The sequence below is a fragment of the Podarcis filfolensis genome (genome assembly GCF_964270895.1).
Source record: "Podarcis filfolensis genome assembly, chromosome: 11".
Lineage (NCBI taxonomy): Eukaryota > Metazoa > Chordata > Lepidosauria > Squamata > Lacertidae > Podarcis > Podarcis filfolensis.
Window position 1 is genome coordinate 23,001,470 of NC_139613.1, and position 21,103 is coordinate 23,022,572.

The 21,103-nt window shown below is 44.3% G+C and overlaps 1 long non-coding RNA gene across 2 annotated transcripts; it reads right to left on the bottom strand.

Moving 5' to 3' along the window:
• Positions 1-716: 716 nt before the first annotated feature.
• Positions 717-20,820, bottom strand: LOC310744704. 2 transcript variants are annotated; one of them, XR_014539680.1, is made up of 4 exons: positions 20,541-20,820; positions 9,158-9,316; positions 7,543-7,623; positions 717-4,459 (listed from the first exon to the last, which is right to left on the bottom strand). It is a non-coding gene; the product is annotated as an uncharacterized lncRNA (long non-coding RNA). The 2 variants fall into 2 exon arrangements; XR_014539681.1 differs by having other exon boundaries at positions 7,543-7,713.
• Between the last annotated feature and the right edge of the window lie 283 nt (positions 20,821-21,103).

Genomic DNA, 21,103 nt, shown 5'->3' on the forward strand with positions numbered 1-21,103 from the left:
ACACACACAAACAAACAAACAAACACATCACTGCACCATTCATGTATTTGAAAACCTTTTGCCACAAGTGAGTGTAAGGGAAACAGCGGAAGTAAAATGCAACAATTCCTACTTTTAAATGAAGCTGATGATAGGCACCACCCACCCTCCCGCCATGTGTGTAGCTTTACCTGTGCAAGAGAAAATCCCCACAGGGAACCTAGAGATCTCTTTGTCCTTCATCAATGTTTGTTTGGGTCTATACTGTGCTGGGTGCATTTCTACCCACTGAACTATTAGATTAATCGTGAACCTTTCCACTATAGGAGTACCAGTGACCCCCTGCCCTCCAGAAATACAAGGCCCTTTTGTAGCTTCCAAAGAAGCATCACACTCCTATCTGGGCTCCTGATGCACAAACCAGGCATTGCATGGTTGGCACTGACTCGGGACAGGGCCTTCTTGGCATAGCTGTCAACCTTCCCCTTTTTTGCAGAAAAATTCCCTTATTCCAGTGCTGTTTCCTGCTGCTTCCCACTGCTATCCCAGATTGTTAGATAATATCCCGTAGACTGTCCCTGGGACAGGTGAGGCTGCTGATCCCTTATTTTCAAATCTGAAACTTGACAGCTATGCTTCTTGGTGGGATTCCTCTTTTGTGAAATGCCCTTCCTGGTGAACTGCTTGCCCTTATTATTAACATTCAGGAGGAATTTGAAAACATCCCAGTGTTGGATGGCTGAAAGACACTGTTCCTGGCAACCTCAAAATTATCAGCTGTGTGGATATGAGACCATTTCAAAATGTTCCTAGATGTTGTTGTTGTTTTCAGTGTATTGTTCTTCCACTATGCCATTTACCATGCTGGACTCCTTTGGGAAGCAGAATAGGGTAGAAATTTAATAAACCTAAATGGAACAAATTACATGGAACTATTTATTTATGTATACCAAAGCAGCTTACATAAAATAAGCATAGCAACAGCGTTCACAAAGTCCATCAACTACAATCAAAACAAGCAATAAAAATTTGACAATCAGCACAAGATCCTAAGGGGACCAGAGGCTGAAGTTGATCTACATATGGTCTGCAGAAGTTTGGGAAAACAGCTTTTGCTCATTTTGAACAGGACCTGAAACACCAGAGGCCTCGTTTCCAGAGAGGGAGCCATGCTAGTCTGTTGCAGCAAAAAAGAGCAAAGAGTCTTCCTATCACTTGGAGATTGAACCAAGGCAAAGGGCTTTCAGCACATTTTATGTTGGCTTTTTTTCCTGAGTCATGCAGTGGCTTCACCCTTGAAGCACTAGCGATGAAGTAGACTTTGAAGATGACCTTTTACTTGTACGATGACAACTATTAACAAGCTGTAGCATTTATATATATCAAGGCCAATACAATGCATTTCTCAACCCTTAAGCCCAAGAAAGAGTCTTCTTGCTTTTTGCTTCCACAACTCATTTGTTGCAGTGCATAAGTTACCAGTCCATTTTGCTTGCCTTCCCTCGCAAACTCCTCCAGACACAGTGTCTGCTTAAAGTTTCTACTTTCAGCAAAACAGCAGTGAAACAGCCAGCCAGCCCCCCACTCCTCCTATCTAAGAAGAGCCTGTTGCATCAGGCCAATGGCCTATTTAGGCCAGCATCCTTTTCCTACAGTTGGAAACCACATGCCTGCAGGACACCCACCTGAGAAAAAGAGAACTATCCCTTCCTGTGGTTTCCAGCAACTGGTACTCAGAAGCATTGCAGCATCTGACTGTGGAGGCAGAAAATAGCCATCATGGTTGGTATTTGTTGATAGCCTTATCCTCCATGAAATTGTTCAACTTCCCTATGGACATTGCTTCCCATGCACATTGCTGTTCAAGATAAGTCTTGCAAGTCAGCTCTGAGTCTTCTCCTCCTGACATTTCCCCCCTTTAGAATATTGCACTGAACTCCAAGCAAAATGACGAGCTCCTGCACTGTTTAAAAAACATGCAGACATAAGCCACTCAGGGCTGCCGCAGAGATCACAAATAACCAGGCTGCTTTTGGAAGTAACAGCAATTTCTAGCACATTTGGGGTTGCCCATTTTGCCAGGACTTTCTGTGGCACCCATGCAGAACTCTGCAGATGCGATCAGTACTTGGTTGCCCAATTTCTGTGCAAGCAGCACTGTGGTTTTTTCTAATCACCAGCTTCTCATCTCATCATTGGGAAATCTGGGAACTCCTCTACTGTATGAAAATGAAGCAGATAGAGAGTCTGAACAGGTCAAAGAGGCAAAATGTCAGCCAGGCTTAGATGATGTTGCACAAGCATTGGGTGTCTTATCGGTTTTCAGGTCACAAATATACTTACAAATGTATATTTCCCTATCACCCGTTTTCTGGTCACTTTACAGCATAGTTTTGCTAACAGATGGTCAAACTGCTGTCTGATAGAAATACACTGCTCATTTGGTGTATTTTTACCATTTTACCTACATGTTTTCCCGACGTATCATATCTCAACATATAATAAATATGATTAATCAGAAAGGAAAGGAAATCCCATGTATGATTTTTACCACTAAAGGATATACAAAGCTGGACCCAAGACATTTTGCTGTCTGAGGCTCAGCACGAAAGCATCCCCACCCCAAGTCAAGGTCCATAGTACCCAAGGCCTGTCAAGTTACTTTAACATAGCGTTCATCACTTTGGTGCTCCCAAATGTGCTCCCAAACTCTCATCAGCCCTCTAAATGATGGGAGTTGTAGTCCAAAACATCCAGAGGGCACCAGGGTGGTAAAGGCTGTTTTGGTACCCGATACATGTCACAAGAGCCCAAACAATAATGTATTAAGGTCAACATTTTGCTTCTCGTTCATGACCCTAAGAATCTGCTGTCTCGTTCTGCCTAATGGTAGGGCTTGGCTTGGCAATACGGAGCAAATCTTGCAAGAAAACTATGCATTCCTTTATGCCTCCACTTCCATCCCAATACATGCACCCTTGAGGAGTGTCTCTCTTTTATAGGTCCCAGCCAGAGTTTGAGGAATTGTGGGCCTTTAGCTGTGTGTCTTGCAAATTCTCATCCTGGGGCCCAAATCCAGCAACCTGCTTAGGCACCAAGACCATTTGGTCATCTCCAGAAAGCAAGGTTCAGCAAATGTCTGCCATCACAGAACAAAAAAAGAAGAACAGTAAACCCCTTGATGTGCCATAAGTTGTTGGCCAAAGGACCATAGTTAATGCTCAGCCCACTTCCTAAAGAGAGGAGGGAAATATTTATCTTTTGCTCCTTGTATTTTAGAGAGCAGCCTTTGAGAGAATTCCAAGGCGGCAGAGTTCTTAATTATTATTTTAAGAGTGCAGTATCTGTATCTCAAGAGGTCTCTGTTTCCGAGAATCATCAAAGTTCTTGCTCTTATGCAAACACAAGAAGTCTTTCTTCCATTGGCAAACATTTGGGACTTTCCTCATCGTAAGAGCTGCGAGAACATGGAGCAAAGTGCCTTGAGAGATGGTGGCCTCTCTTTTGCTAGAGGTATTGCCACAGACACTGGGCAGCCATTTCTCAGAGATGATGTAGTTGAACCCTGCTGATCCTGCACTGAACATAGGGCTGAGCAAGAGGCCCACCAAGGTTGCATTCAATCTCATGATTTTAAGAACTGGCATTCTAGAAGTGCAGTCCACATTACCACTTATTATCAACGGTGAAGCATTTGCATGGAGACATTGGCCCTGGAGCTCTTTCCCCATTCTGTCAACAGCAACGAATTGAGGGCAACTTCAGCTCCTGGATCAAGTCTGCAGCAAAACTGGTTTGCATAGCAAAATAGATGCCTCACGTGAAGCTGTGCAGGTGCAGGGATGCTAATCCTCCGCCTTGCCACAGGGCTAGTCCTTCGGGTGCCTGGCTCCCCAGGTGAATGCAGCCACATGAAAAGGAGGAGAGGAACATTCCTCCCGCCCTCCCTCACCCAAGGCTAGGGCCGTTGTGCAGCTATTGGTTTCAGTGCAGCAGAACTTTCCCAGCTCTTAACTGAGCCTGGCATTAACCAAAAGGCCACACCTTTGCTGTGCAATGGTATGTAGGTTTTCGGCTCCTTCCTAGCAGTGACCTCCCTGTTCTCTTTTCTGGGAAGGTCCACTGGTGCTCTGCTGGTTAGCCATGTGCTAGAGGCAGCCTAGTTTCATAGGTTTATGGACATGCAGAGAACGTGTGTGTCCTCAGGGTGAAAGAATCTATTCCAAGGCACATTCTTTTTGTGTTTGCTATAAGCATGCTAAGGACTCGGCCCTGCCCGACTCTGACTTTTTAAATTTTATTTCTGGTTTATTCATTGCTCCATGTAAGTAGCTAATGCTTTATGAGCTGGGAAAGTCGCCTTCTACACAATCAGCAGTGGGTGTCGGCGGCTCCAGAGATTGTCCATGGACGAGGGTTTCATCACCTGGGCACGTTGCAGGAGCAAAGGTGTTGAGCCCAGCACCGAGTGCCCTGGAGGCTGAAAGAAGACAAGAGACTGTCAGAATTTGCAAATGATCTAGCCTGGGTGAATTACTCAATGCAGTCTCCGTGGTTCACACCAGCTGGGAAAAAATGCAGGTGAACCAGAATTCATTGGGGCTTGCCTGCTGTCAAGTCACTCGGCCAAGAGGTAACAGCTAAGAGCTAGGGATGGAGAAGTCATTCAGTCTGCTTTTTGCAGTGAACTGAACCAATTTGATGGTCCCAAACCAGTGTGTGGATTGCTACGCAGCTCCTGATTAGATTACTCAGGGGTCAGCAGACTTTTTCAGCAGGGGGCTGGTCCACTGTCCCTCAGACCTTGTGGGAGGCTGGACTATATTTTTTTGGGGGAAATATGAACAAATTCCTATGCCCCACAAATAACCCAGAGGTGCATTTTAAATAAAAGCACACATTCTACTCATGTAAAAACACCAGGCAGGCCCCACAAATAACCCAGAGATGCATTTTAAATAAAAGGACACATTCTACTCATGTAAAAACATGCTGATTCCCGGACCATCCATGGGCTGGATTTAGAAGGCGATTGGGCCAGATCTGGTCCCCGGGCCTTAGTTTGCCTATCCATGGATTACATGCTTCTCTGGATTTTGCAAGGCAGTTATGGTGCACAAGCGGCAAGCACATAAATATGGATTTTACAGTCCAAATGTGTATTTTATGGAAATGCATACAGGCATTGAACACCATTCAAAAAGCCTGAAAACACTCTGTTCCACCCCCTTTTTGTGCAGTCCTCTAGTGAAAATGCAACAGGATGGGCTTAGGCTGACCTGGGTACATTGAGCACATTGCTCAAAGGTTATTTTTAAAAGCCACAACCAATGCTCAAATTATTGGTGTCGGTGTGACACCCTTTAAATTTTGTGCTGCCCACCTTAACTTTTAGAAGGATGCTGGGGGTGTTTTTGTTTGTGTTGGTGATTTGGCTATCCCCACACCCCCAAGAGATTGCATGGCATGGGCCAACTCTATAATGCAGAAGTGGGGAACCAGATGTCGTTGGACTCCAACTCCCATCAGCCTTTGCTAACGTGGCCAATAGTGAGGGATGATGGGAGTTGTAGTCTAGCAACACCTCCATGGCCACAGTTTCCTTCATTTATACATTAATGGGTGGTGGCACCTTTCCTTCTCCACCGGATTTCTTTGGGGGAACCCTTTCTATAGGGTGCCTCAATGCACTCTGTTGGAAGCCAATTGTTCAGAATGTCCAATTGTTTTCCTTGAAATGGGGTTCCACCATATGTATTCAGTGACTAATCTAAACAGCGTCCCCACCCCCCGGCAATGCAGATAATAGTCCTTGTAGCTTTTATTCATTGAAATAAGTGGAAGCTTTCTAGTTTTCCCACGATGTAATTGTACAGATGTGCCTGCACAACAATGAAATGCACATATATATTCCAAGAGAAGCATGAGATCCCCTAGTTATTAGGCTCATGAGCCATTCACACAGACCCTACTGCTTCCTCTCTGCATTGTTTAGCAAGCAAATCACACAATAGTCACAAAACAGTTGTAGAGAAAGGAGGAAAATGTAATCTAAAAGCAGATTAGCACTAAATAACACTACCTAAGGTATCAGCAGATTCCCTGGCCCCATACTTTCATACTGGGGTCGCCTGCCTACACTGATGCACAGAATCTGATATGATTTTATTATTTTTAAAAGCTCATGGATGCTGTTGAATGGGTCTTGCATGTTCTCTGCTGTATATCAGGGACAGCTATAGAAGGCTCTGGAGGAAGACGTTCAACTCACCACACCAGATCCTAGCTTTGATTTGCAAAGTGCTAAGTTTTTATCGTGATTACTCTGCAGTAGGAATCTTGCTTTGGGGATTTCCTTCATGTTTGTTTCTGGAAGTCTCATTAATTCAGTGTTTCATTCATCAAAATCTGCTTTTATTTCATGTTTTATCTGCTGGTAATGATTTTGCTATGGTAGGTTTGGTTGTTTTCCACCCTCCTTTCTTTCCACTTTTCCTTCCTTCCTTCCTTCCTTCCTTCCTTCCTTCCTTCCTTCCTTCCTTCCTTTTTTTTTTTTTTTTACTAAACTCTACTGTCACTAATGGGAGGAGCTGGCTTCTGTAGCAGAAGATGCCATTTTGCTTCTCCCATAATTCTCCTGGATGTCGTGCATTCTGGGTAAAATAAAATAGAGATTGCAGCCCTTGGTAGGAGCCCCAGCTCTCCTGGAATGCCATGAAACAACAGAAAGCACTGGGAAAGCCACTTCTGACCTCGGGAGGAGGTGGTGTTGCGGGCCTCACACCCCCAACACATGCGCGGAGGCTGGCTCCCAACACATGTGCGGAGGCTGGCTCCCAGCCCCGCGCGATCGGGGGAATCCTCGGCCGTGTCATCCCCGGGCCAGCCAATCGGCTGGCTCAGGGGTGTGTGGCTTGCCTCACTTAAGGCAAGCGCGGCCAAGGATCTCCCTCTTTGGCTGCTCAGCTGCTTTGGTTTCCCACCCACCCGCCCTTCAAGGTTCCTCTTTTGACCTTGCTATGGACTTCAGTTGGTCACCATTAAGGGGCCTGGTAGGAATTTTTTCCACTTGGCAAATTGGCACCAGCCATTTTATTTTTTGACTACCTTGTAGCAAATTGTCACAACTTTCTCGGTTTGGCGGTTAGGCATTGGTATGGGTATTGTTATGTAGATGTATGGGGGGGTAGCGCCATCACCTCCCCCAGATATTTAGTCTGGTAAAAGATTCCAGGGGGCGTGGCCCCGTCCGAAGCCTATGGAGGCTAGGGCCCAAGGCACGCCCCCGAGCAGTGACCCCGGGGGAGTGCCTAGTTGATGTGCATCAGCAGGGCTCTCCCTGCTGGTGTTAACCCTTCCCGGTCTTCAAGCAAGCAGGCTGAAGCCGGATAGTCAGATAGGACCAATGCCTAACCCAATACCGCTCATCACCTGGAACCAATAAAGTTGTGGCCAATTTTAGCCCATTATCCTTAAAATAACGGTGTCATGTATTTTTATTCCTACTGGTGGGAGGCAGGAACTCACCACGCAAGAAATATTCAGACTGAATGGGACTCTCACTTAGGCTTTGGCGAATCTGTCAATTTCCGTTTCTCTCAGTTTCTCCATCTTATGTTCAGTTCTTTGCATTTCCGGATCAGTCTGCAATATATAGAGAGCTGGTGAGAACTTCAAAGGGTGCTTAGATAGATCCAGTTCCCATTGCTACCCACAGTTCACTGTTCCATTCATCTGAAAAACAAATGAGCATTCCCATTTTGAACAGGCTGCCATTCTTGTGGCAAGTTTGATAGCTTTGTGGAATCAGGTCACATGGTGGATTAGCTACATAGCATAAAGCAGCCTGTCTCAACCTTAGGTTCCCAGAAGTTGTGGGACTACCACTCCCATCACCCCTGACCGCTGCCCCTGCTGGCTGTGGATGATGGGATTTGTAGTCCAACAACATATGGGAACCCAAGGATGAGAAAGGCTGGTGTAAAGGATAGTCTCTAAACATTGGCACATGAGAAAGTGTGGGAGAGTTTATGGAGTCAGTTATGTAGTCAGAGTTATGCGGCACAACATGTAATTAATCACCAGGGTTACTTAAAAAAAGACAGGCACCATGGCTGATTGCAAAAGCTGGACTCCTTCAAATGAGTGTCTGGATGCCATGCTGTGTTGAAATGAAGTCTAAACAGATAGAGCAATCTCTTGGCGAGTAAAATGGGTATATAGGGAAGTGTGCTTTTGAGCAGGGCTGGCCCACCCATGAAGCAAGGTGTACTGGCCTGGCCCAGATAAGGAAGCTTGATAGTTAACTCTTTATTGGCAAGAGAAACACAAAAGCTTCTACAGTGCTCTGGATACACATACAAACACACACATGCTTCTGGCCTCTAGGCAGCTGTCCATAGGTCTGGATTCTATGGAGCAGTTGTTGCAAGAGTGGGGGCCCTCTCCTCATCTGGCTTATATCCCCTCCTCTGATAGGTTGCGTGCTCGCAACCTGAGACTTCTCCTGCATGGAAGTCACTGCTGCTCTTCATATGAGATACCTGGGCATGGATACTGCAGTTTACTAAACTGATTACAAGCTATGTAATGTCATTAGCACATTCCACAGTGTTGCAAGAATGTATAGATGCAAAGGCTATACCAGGAATTAGAAGGGATCTAATTTTATTATGATTAACAACTGCTACATTGCAAGCTGTGGCTAAATCCACCACTTATTACTGATTGGATTGATAAAAACATGGGGAATTTGGGTTGTGGGAAAGATTTCATCTGAAATTAAAGGCACATGTAACCTGTTGCTTGTGGATGTACTGATAGAAAAGTGGTCACCATTTATAATGTGTGTCGATTCAACAAGAACAATGCAGAAAGGCTCAGCTTCCATTTTTTATTTCAGAATATTGAAGGAGGGAAAGTGCAGCATGAAGAGAAAACCCAAAACAAAGAAATCATTTTGAAATTGGAATCTTTGCTTATCTCTGATTTTTCTCATTCTGTTTATATCTTGAAATGCACACTAGTTATTGTCTGTTTTGAGTGTCTGTGTGTGCAAAAATACATTCAGATCTAAAATAAAAATCCTGTCCAAATTGTCTTTATATGCACTGTATTGCTTTAGCCTTTTAACTGCACACCATCATGCCCAAAAAGCGAGTGCCACATGTTTGCTTACCTCTGCACACATAAATCTGAAAGCGGGTGGGTACCATATAGGAGACATCCCCTGTGAGCAGTTATTGAAGGTGTTTCAGAGAGGGACTAGTAGCTGCATGGTATCACATCATGTTATTTACATCATTGCCCAGCATAGGGACCTGGAGATTTATGAAATCTGCAATGAAAAAACCAAAATGAGAGAGAGGGTGATATCCAACATTAGCCATACTCTATGGACCTCCTCTGACTGTGACTAACATTGGATGTAACCCATAGAGCAGTGAACACAGCCATTTTGAACATAAACATCAATTATTCTAAGGCTTTTTAGAAACACTTTACGGAAAGTCCTCAGTCAGTGAGACTTACTTTACAGTAGGCATACCTAGGGTTGCATTGTAAAGGGAGTTCTGGGCATTTGTTGAAAAATTCAGCCCCTTCAAAAGGGAATTTTCGTCTTGATACTTGAACACCACCAAAACTCATTACAGCACTGCTTCAAATGCTTAGCTTCCCAAGAAACAAGGAATGCAGATATCTTAATGCACTGGAAGCTTTAGCTTCTCATTCACATTCAGAAACATCTTCTTGATGGTGTTGGAGAACATTTCATTTTTGGGATTGTGCATGTCCATATAATTGTGCATTTCAACACACCACCATAATTATTACCATAGATTATAGGGAGGAACAAGTCTGAGGTCTGGCCAATTTTTAATAAGATGTATTAAATGCAACCTTGAATAGTTCACATACTGTTGCTGGTTCTGCCGTCGGTGCTTTGATTGTTAGCAAATGTTTAATTCTCACTTCATTTTCTGCCTTAATCTTCAGAGTTACAGCAGAAAGGGTAAACAACACACACTTTGCTGTCTCTGCACTCCTGGGACAAATTTTCACAGGTTGCAATTATGCTAAAATAAGCCAGGGGAAGGGTGACTACATTCTCAACTTGCAAAAATCACCATAGACTGGAGTCCAGATTTCCTCTGTTAAAAAAAAGAAGTCATGAATATTTGAGTCCATAGCAAGTCTTGAACTGGTGACCTAAAGGATGTCAGGCAAGGTTTAAGCATGTGCTCTGCCACTCAGCAATACCATAAGGATGGAACTTCAGGGGACCATCTGATAAAGCTTCCTTCCACCAATAGGCTAGAGTGGGCCGGGTGACACTCTCTATCCTCTTTAAAGGCTCCCAAGTCAGACTTGCTCACTCGTCTATGTAGCTACAACATCTGTTCCTGCCTTCAGCCTTTGATTTTCCCTACCTCTGCTTTTGCCTCACCTGATCCTCGCTAGGAGCCAGGTTTTACATTAAACAATATCTCTCAAACTTAGATCTCCAGTTTTTGTTGGACTACAACTCCCATCCCCCCGACCACTGGTCCTGCTAGCTAGGGATGATGGGAGTTGTAGTCTAAAAACAGAGGGAGACCCAAGTTTGAAAAACACTGCACTAAGGTATCAGCCAAAACAAATAATCTAATCTTTTCCTACCAAATACATGTGTGCCTCTTTAACTTTTCTCATTCATCAAGATCATTGTTTGGCTCCTGATCACATGCAGTAACCTATATGTCATAGCCTACAAGTAAAGCTGTGACTATTATGGCACTATGGCCAGAGGCTGTACTTGCTTAATTGAGATTGAAAACCAGCCATACCACCTCCTATTCTCAGGAAAACAGGGACTGCACCTGCTTCTGATGCTTGGATGCTAACCTGTTTAGCGATGGACAAGTTTGTCAGTTTCAATTTCTTCTGCTTTTCATTTTTCCAATCTTAAATTCGGTCTTCTGATTTGTTCACAATTTATTTAACAAAAGTCAGTGCAACCATTTTATCTGCATTTTCATATAACTTTTCAGACACCTTTCCCTCCCTCCCTCCAAATTTGCCTAACATGCACATTTTTGCAAGCAATTTCCCCCAATACAATGCATGATGTTTGTATATTATTTTCACTACTATATGCATTTTTAGCACACTTTCCCCTTATATACATCTTTGTATACTCTTTTGGGTTGGTGAATTGCATCACAAAATTTGAAATAGTACAAATTTTGGAGGATAACTATGATTTGGTTTGTGTTCAGGAAGTACAAATTAGGTAAATCCATATTAAAATGCAAGCTGAACAAATTTCTCTGCACCCTTGCCATCCCTAATCCTGTTGACCTCTTTTAATTTTATGGTTACTATTGCATACTATGTCTCAGCTAGTTCTATTCTCTGTGTAGCTTTTTCTCTGAAGCATTTTTCTCAAGGAAGTCTGTTCTTATCAGCTTGATATGTGATATGCTCTTGATCTAGGAGCTGCATGTTAAAATGACTGATGGAACAGGATCAACAGGGAAATGGCTTTGGCGCTTGTGCTGTCCACAGCTCACATTTCCCTGGGATCTTTTGTTCTTCCCAAGCTGGCATGCTTCCTTGCAGAGGGTTCCTCTTTGCAAGAATGCCAAAGACAGAACTGAATCAATTGAATTAATGAATTCTGGTCCTTTCCAGCTCTGTGGTTGCTCTAATCAACCAGCCAGAGATGCTTTAAGCAACATCTGGACAGGTAAAAGCTAAAATTCATGGTCAAAGTGATATTTATAAGAGGAAAGGAATAAAGATCGGTTGTCAAACTTTGCTGGTGCTTTTAATCTTCACAAGGTACATCTACTCTTAAAAAAGCTGGTTCACACAACTGAGGTACTGGAGCCTGATAAACATACTGGGCATTCTGATGCTCAGGCATGTGGTGTGAGCGTCAACATACAATTAGTTGCTAAGCACTGATTCAAATTGATTTGACACAGAACAAGCCCAGTTAAACATTCATTGGCCCTCACCTATGAAATGTGAGCTGCAGATGTCCATCACATGTGTGTAACAATTTTCAAAGTGGTGAGACCAGTAAAATAGATTTCACGGGATTAGCTGGATCAAGATTACAAGTTTTCATCTGCTGAATTATGCTCTGTTAATAGAATAGGACACCAAAGGGAAGTCCCCAAACCCTTCCTCACCTTCTCTTTTCATTTATTCCTCTTTTCCCTTCTCTCATCTGACTCAAGACCAAAGTAGATGTGATGTCATTGGCCCATCTGTGTCTGTCCATCCTAGAACTGGACCATAATCATGTGAGGGAGGGCAATAGGAACAAGCACACTAACTCTGCCCCCTTTTAGTCATCATCATCATTGCCCTCCATGAGTTGGAGGCAGGGGGCCCAACTTGAATAAAATATTGGGGGGGCAGGTAAGTCCCACCCCACATAATCAATCACAAGGCACACACACTATTTGAATGGTTATGCCCATCAACTTGGGAGCAGCAGCCTCCTCAAATATTTTATGGGGGGCTGAAGGGGCCTTGGCCCCTAGGAGTTGGCTCCTCATAGCTGGAGGGCAACTTTGTGAAGCAGGGAGCCTCCTGCGCTTCTGGTGGCTCTCTGCACACCTGAGAACCCTGCAGAAGTTCATCATGCTTCACAGCAACAGGGAACATAACTCATCTCTACTGCCCCCCCCACCAATGTGATTACTATGAACAGTCCCAGAGTGCCTGAAGACAACTAATGAATCGAGATATTCTTAAGGGACAGACTTCCAGAAATACATTCCAAAGATTTCTCAAAAGGTCGAGACAATTTAAACCTCTCCCTTCACACGGAACAAGAAAGATCTACCTCACTTCATTTGGGATTTGAAGCCACCTGGAGGTCCACGTGCTGTTTGACTGGAGATTTTAGTGTTAATAATTATCTGTGCTTGCTCAATGAATGCAATAAGTTATTCCTACCCTTCTCTGCATCAGCACAAAATAAAGCTCCTGGAGATGACACGTGGATGGTAATTTACTCTACATCTTCCCATGGCCTATTTTCATTGTGTATAATGCAATTCATATTTTTCTATAATTTTACTCTTCCCAGGCAGGAAATGCTTTTTCTAAAATAAAAACAACTACACCTAACAACTTGTCTCTGAAGGTTTCTGTATTTCAGAAGTGGTCATGCTGCGGTTTTTCTCTAAACAAGCTACCGTATTTTTCGCACCATAGGGCGCACCGGACAATAGGGTGCACCCAGTTTTGGGAGGTGGAAAACAAGAAAAAATTATTCTGAACCCCAGAAGCCAGAACAGCAAGAGGGATCTGGCTTCTGGGATACCGTGGGGCTGTTCTGGCTTCTGGGGTAACCGCGCCAAGCCTATTCAGGGCAGCGGGATGAAGGCTCCCCCTGCCCAAAGAGGCTGCGCAGGGCTAAAGCAGAAGCCAGGACAGACGCGTCGCTGAAGGGGTACTGCGCCTTCTCTCTCTCTGCACAACGCCCCTCCTTCACAGGAGAGGTGCTGCGCAGAGAGGGAGAAGGGGCAGCGCCCTTCAGCGAAGCTGGGGAAGGAGACCCTTCTGTTCCTCCTCCAGCTTCCAGGACAGGCGCGTTGCCCAAGGGGCGCTGCGCCTTCTCTCTCTCTCTGCGCAGCGCCTCTCCTTCACAGGAGAGGTGCTGCGCAGAGAGGTAGAAGGTGCAGCGCCCTTCAGCGAAGCTGGAGAAGGAACAGAAGGAGACCCTTCTGTTCCTCCTCCGGCTTCGCTGGACAGGTGCGTCGCTGCGAAGCAGGAGGAGGAACAGGAGACCCTTCTGTTCCTCCTCCGGGCTTTCAGGACAGGCGCGTCGCGGCGAAGCCAAGGAGCCTGCATTCGCTCCATAGGACGCACACACATTTCCCCTTCATTTTTGGAGGGGAAAAAGTGCATCCTATAGAGCAAAAAATACGGTATATGTGTTATGTAGCAGCAGCAGTGGCCATGGGGGTGGGGCAGAGCTGCACTCCTGAAATTAGTGTCACTGAAGCCCTGCCCCATCTTAGTAAGCTGCAATGAATCCAGTGTCAGGAGGGTACCTTGGCAACTCTGCCCCACCACAACAGCCACTACAGTGTATGAAAGAGAAGCTAAACATATGTGAAGACGAGAGGTGCCTTTGCTTCTTCACATAGAATCTTAGAATTACTTTGTCCAGTTGTGGGCACCACAATTTAAGAAGGATGTTGACAAGTTGGAACGTGTGCAAAGGAGGGCACCCAAGATGACCAAGGGTCTGGAAACCAAGCCTTATTAAGAGTGCTTGAAGGATCTGAGTATGTTTAGCTTGGAAGAGAGGCGATATGATAGCCATCTTCAAATATCTCAAAGGCTTTCACGTGGAAGATGGAGCAAGCTTGTTTTCTCCTGCTCTGGTGTGTGTGTGTGTGTAGGACTCGAACCAATGGTTTCAAGTTATGGAGATTATGACTAAACATCAGGAAAAACCTTCTGACAGTAAGAGCTGCATGACTGTGAAACGGACTCCCTCAGGAGGTTGTGGACTCTCATTTAGTTGAGATTCCTGCATTGCCCTGGGTTGGACTAGATACGGTATCTGCCCTGTTCACATATAAAATGTATGTGTGTGTGTGTAGGCTAAAACTTAAATGAAAATGAAAATGCAGGGAAGATAAACATTGCCCCTTTCTCCATCTCATCTCAACTAACTCTATTATTTTCGGTCATTTGCTTTAGCCTGGTTCATTTCCAGTGTCAGATCTAGGCTGAAGAAAAGTACCTGCAACCACTGTGAATTAAAGCATTTATGTATTTATGATATTTGTATGTTGAAAATGGCTGTTCTTGGTTGGAGTGATTGGTGCTCTTCCTGCCTGCCTGCTTCCTATACTTCCTATGGTCTTTCAGGTTTCTCTGACTGGCAATTCCTTTTGCAGATCTTCTCTGCTGCCAATACAGCACCATCGGCTCCATTCAAGAACTGTAGTTAATTAATCATATGCCTTTTAATTGATTGACTGGATAATTAAGCAAGTAAATCCACGGATACAGTATTTGCATGTGAGAATAAGAACCCATATCCTAAAGAGTAAAAAGGAGCAAATTTTATTGGGGTGGAATCCAAAGAATTAGGGGAAGGGATATTGCATGCAAAAATTTATATTGCATGAAAAATGTTCCAGGTTCAATACTTGACATCTCCATGTAGGGCTGGGAATGTCTTCTATTCAAAACCCTGCAGAGAAAAAGCCCATTACTGTAGATAATACTGGGCTAGAGGGCCCAGTGGCCTGACCCAGTATAAGACAGCTTCCAATCTGTCTTGGGCAGAAGCTTGGGGTGGGGTGGGGGGGGGTGCAGTTGTGCATCACATACCTGTGATGTCATGCGCATGACACATGTCACGCATGTGTCATCAGGAGGAGGTGCATCATCAGGAGGAGGCCTTGCTTAGTGCTGCACAGATTCTATGACTGCAGCTCCTCCTCTCTCATGCTCAGGAGGACCCGGCTTTTGATGCTGCACTGCACTCGGCTTGGTGGTCCAGCCGCCTCACCCCCTCAATATTGGGAGGGGGCTGAGCCCCCTGCTAAGGAATATTGAGGGGGCTGGCAACACCTCTGCTCCCTAGACCTGGTGCACCTGCTTCCTATGCTATCCAGTTGATGCCTTTGTCATTAAGAAAGGGATTTTGATTGAGTGGAAGCATCTTCTAACAGAAGAGGAGGGAAGGGGCAATTCATAAAATAATGACCTCATCTCTAAGCGGTGTTACAAAATATAAAATCAGTTGAAATTAAGCATAAAATCAGAAACACTTATTTTAAACGCTTGCTGATCATATATATATATGAAGTCTTCACCCAAGGCCTGAAATTCAACAGAGGAAGGGTCTGTCTGATTTCAGCTGGCAGGGAGTTCCATAGAATTGTAGCAATGTCTTTTTATTGTTTCTAGATAAATGTAGACAACATTTCTGAGAAAGTTATTGAAAGAATAACCCCCCAAATATCCTGGAAACAGACAACACTTTTCACAATTGATGTAAATGACCAGGAAAAGAAATGGGGAACCTTTTTGGTGCAGCCCCACTTCCTACACAGAGAGAGAGGCCTCCATCAGACCACATAGCTACAACATACCTGTTGTGTAGGTATTATGATTACTGTGCCATTTTGTGATGAGGATATAACATTGCCAATGGCCCTTGAGCAAAGGCGGAGTTGCCAGTCAAAGGAAAATGAGTCTGTGAACATTTCTCTCTCTCAAACAAATTGAAGTTGATCCAAGAAGGTGTGTTGTGAGAAAGCTAAAGAGGAGGGAGGAATTCTTATGCCTCCGAGCCATGGCAGAGACATGACAGGGATGGGATGCAAAACGCAGTTTGAAATATTTAATAACATCCCTATTGACAAACAGGAAAAGCAGCTTCCTGCTTTGAAATAAAGGTCACAAGTTGTTCACACGGGAGATTAAACAGTAACACAAAAGGCCTGGATAAATTGCAAAAAAGTAAATAACAGAGTAATCTTCTACTGGAGGGTTGCAACAGAAGCATGGGGTGATCGTTGGGGTGTGCATTGGTTCTGTGTGCAAGATGAGGGGTGATTTGGTTTTGGTGAGCATTCCAAGATGGAATTGAGCATTCCAAGATGGAATGCTGCTGTCAACAAGAAATCTCAAGCCAAATCAGAGACCCTCTAAAATCTTGAATTGCCTGTGGACTCAGCCGAGCCCCAAATGCTGCATTTTGGGACCACCAACCAGATGTCTGTAGAAAGCTCATAAGTAGGACCCAGGTACAACAGCACTCTCCGCACTCAAGATTTCCAGCAGCTTGTATTCAGAGGCATATTGCCTCTGACACTGGAGGTATTCCTGTAATTCTTGGCCTGACCTCTGACTTGCTCCCCAGTCCTGCCCTTTGGTTCATCCTCACGACCTCTGGACTTCTTGGCTAAATCCCTGTAATAAATAATATAACTACTAAGAAATAAAGTGTGGTGGAGTGGTTAGAGTGTCAGACTAGGATCTGGGAGACCTGGATTCGAATCCCGCTCAACCATGAAGCTCACTGGGTGACCTTGGGCCAGTCACTTTCTTTCAGCCTAAACTATCTCACAGGGTAAGAAGACGGGAAGCACCACTTCTGCCATTTTGAGTCCCTTGAAGGAAATGCGAGATTTAAATGCAATCTAAAATAAAATAAAATAAAATAAAGTAATTCCATAGCATGTCAATCGCAGCATTAGGGATGAGGGAGAAACTTGCTTCAGTTCACATTGGAAGGAGAATCTACTGAATTCTTGCTTTCCAAAACAATACACAAACCAAAACACAGCCATCCTTTGAAAATTCCCCGAATTTTGCAATGCCGATCTCCAACCAAGTAATATGTACAAAAAATGCATATACCAGGGTAAAGTGTGCATAAAAGGCATATATTAGTGAAAATAACATCTGAAATCCATTATAATATGGAAGGTTACTATGCAAAAATGTGCACCATAGGCAAAATTGCACACAGCCATGTGTATACTAGCAGAACTGCACTGATTAATTTTCAGGATGATTTTTTTAAAAATCACAAACTGATATGGAAATGTGGAGAACTCAGCGTAAGTATGGGAAAATGAGAAACCGAGAGAAACTGAAATTGACAGATGCTCCCATCCCTACTCGGTGTGCAATTTCACCCTACAAAGCTAAAGATGCTGCAAAATTTCCCAGAGCAGACAGAATGGAATGTCCCACTAATCAAACTTCTGGATTAGGTTGCCAACTGACCAGGAAAACAGGCATGGTCTGTTCCTGTGTCTTTAACAGCTTGTTCTACAGAAATAAGCTGGTGAAATCTTTCACATTGTGGAGACAAGTGTTCTCACTTCTTAAAGGCACAAGAGCCTTGTAAATCACCGATGACCCTACTTCTCAAATCCAAGATGACTGCAGATTTCATGTTTGGGAGCAGCATGCTAGAAGGAGAGATCTAAGAGTTTTTAGATCTGCAGCAGAAGATGTGACTTGACCTTGAACCCTTTAATTTAGGGCAAGTTCAGGCATATCTGATCTATGAACTCCAAGACAGGAGAACAAAAGTGGATGACAATTTAATAATCTGATCTGATAGCTGATTGATTATCATGGAGAAAGCCTTCACATTGCATGGAATAAATGCATTTGAATGGTTCAGTGGATGGGTGGTGAAATTTTCCTGGAGTAAAATTGACATGTGATGTGTGAATCTGCCAGATGTAAGTATGAAGTAACCAGCTTTTTCTGGATTGTTTTTGTAACTTTCACAACTATTCCCAGAAGTCATTCTATCAAATATTTGCATTTCTCCTAATCTGTTTGGTAAATAATGTCTGAAAAGGAAATTGATTTTAAAAAAGTATTATGTTTTCAGTTGTTGTTCTTTTAATGTATCAGTCAACCTTTTATAATGTATTTTGTATTGACATTGTCTTTTGTTAATTATGTTTCTCAGTGCTGCTTGCTCAAGTGCAATTTAAAAAACCTGCATTTCCTCTTGTGCAAGATTTAAATGTATGTTTGAATATAAGCCAATCTCTAATAATTGCTAATGAAAGTGACATCTTCTTTGGTAACCACTGTTGAAAGAAACAGTAGCAAGATGTGAATTTATTTATTGAATGGTATATAGTCAGTGTTTCCATTTCAGATAGGACCCACAAGGTGGCTGTCAACCAAATACAGCAAGAGAAGCTCTAACACATTAAAAAAACAAAACCTTAAATAATTCCACAAGCTAGTAGAATATTTAAATCAGCAAAAACAAACCTTCATCCATTTCACACTATTTCAATTAGTGCCCCTTTCAAATGCCCAGGTAAACAGCACTGTTTTAACTTGCAGGCAGAAAGGTCATCAGTTTCACAGTCTGGGTGCCATCACTGAGAAGGCCCTGCATAGCGTACTTTACCTACCATACCTTAAATGGCAATGGGACAGTAAACACGGCCTCTCCTAGCAATCAAAGGGTATAGGCATGGTTATATGGAGGTGACAGCCCTTTATATATCCATCTCTCAAACTGCTATGACCCATGAAGCCAAATCCAGGCTTCGATTTAGGGATGCGTGAGGGGGGGCAAGTGCCCTGGGTAGAGGGTAGGGGATCGGAAAACTGCATCCTGCTTTGATGGTGCAGCAGGAGAAACCACACTGCAAGGCCCATTGCCAGCCCTAAATCTGGTGCTTTGAAGCTCTGAGCATAGGGCTGGCAGACCTCTCATTTCTTCCTGTCCCGTTATTGACAGGGAGGGGAGGAACAAGGGTGGAGTTTGCAAATGACAGCAGCAAGCAGAGCTTCTCCAGTTTGCCTCCCTTGTTTGCAAAACATGGATTTGTTTCTCTCCTCGCCACAGCTTGATGGGATAGGATGAAAAGCAAGCAAAGGCAGTCCTCACTTGCTGCTATAGCTTGCAAACGCCCAAACCAAGCCGGACCACTCTCTTTGGGAGTATGGAGGCTGCCTTAAAGTGCTTTTCAAAAGCTCTGCTTGAAGCAGCTTTTGCGAGTCTCTTCTCCCCTACCCTGCTGTTGCCCACCTGCAGGAGAAGCATGTGAGCTGCTTCAAACCATGCTCTCGAGCAGGATTTAATAGCTGCTCATCTGCTGATGAGCGGAGATTAAATCCTGCTGCATAGAGGATGAACCATTAGAGACGTATGCTTCCTATTCATTTACAAAAGAACAATCCTTGGTATTTATTCTATAGACACACAATTTATTAAATTTGTACATGACCCTTCATCTGAAGATTTCACAGCATACTGTTATTCTAACCAAATTTTGATCTGTATTGTGGCAGCTCTAGGTGCTCCTACCCCAACATCCTGCTTCCCACCAGTTCCTCTGTCACTCTTGTTCTTCAAGAGTTCTTCTGTTTTTCCTTGGGACTAGGAGGGACTATTGGACGCAGGTGACGCTGTGGGTTAAACCACAGAGCCTAGGACTTGCTGATCAGAAGGTCGGCTGTTCGAATCCCCGCGACGGGGTAAGCTCCCATTGCTTGGTCCCTGCTCCTGCCCACCTAGCAGTTCAAAAGCACGTCAAAGTGCAAGTAGATAAATAGGTACCGCTCTGGCGGGAATGTAAATGGCGTTTCCGTTCACTGCTCTGGTTCACCAGAAGTGGCTTAGTCATGCTGGCCACATGACCCGGAAGCTGTACACCGGCTCCCTCGGCCAATAAAGCGAGATGAGCGCTGCAACCCCAGAGTTGGTCACGACTGGACCTAATGGTCAGGGGTCCCTTTACCTTTACCTATGAGGGTCTAGTTAGGAGGTCCATCCATGCCCTCTACCAGGACATTGCATCCCACCATATTGTTGATCTCACAAGCACGGTTGGCCAGCAATCGGTGGTGGCCTTCCAGATGATTGACAACTCCACCATTGTTTTCTGTAGGCAGCTAAAACAGGAAGTCTATCAACCCCATATTGGGCTGTCACATATGGCTGGTGGGCTGGATTGGGCTTGGCACAGACCTGAATAAGGAAGAACATACCCCAAATGTAACACATATGCAGGACTGGCTCACACCACATCGCCTACCAATTCCAGATGCTCTCTTCCAATGTGTGGTCTCCTGCAGCTCCGTTCGGGAAGCTTCAAAGCGAGAAGCCAGCTGAACCGCTTTGCTGTGGGTCAGTTTAAGCTTCTCCTTTGAAGTCATTCCCCTGCCCTTTTCTTTCTCTGTGTTAACGAGCGATAGGCTTTCATCAGCCAACTGTTTTGATTTTAATTATTTTGAAATCCGCAGCTGAGATTACACTGAGTAATGCAGCCCCATTATAATAAAAAGGGAAAGGGATGTTTACAGGAGTTTGTGCTGCTGGTGGTGCAGGGGAATCAAAACGCCTTCATCCAGGCTGAAAAGTTGGACACTCTGCCAATTCTGCCAGCAGCTTGCGCACTCAGAAAGGAAACCCTGCCCACTCAGGAGGATTGGCAGGGAGCCCAAAGGCATGGCTTTTGTTTGTGGGGAGGAAGGCTGGCCTGCACAGAGTGGCTATAAGCACACGGCCGTTTTGTTTTGTGCTGGTTCAGGATCCAAACAAAGCAAAGCAGAAATGGGCACAGGCATCGTGTGACATTTGCCCTGCTGTATCCTATGG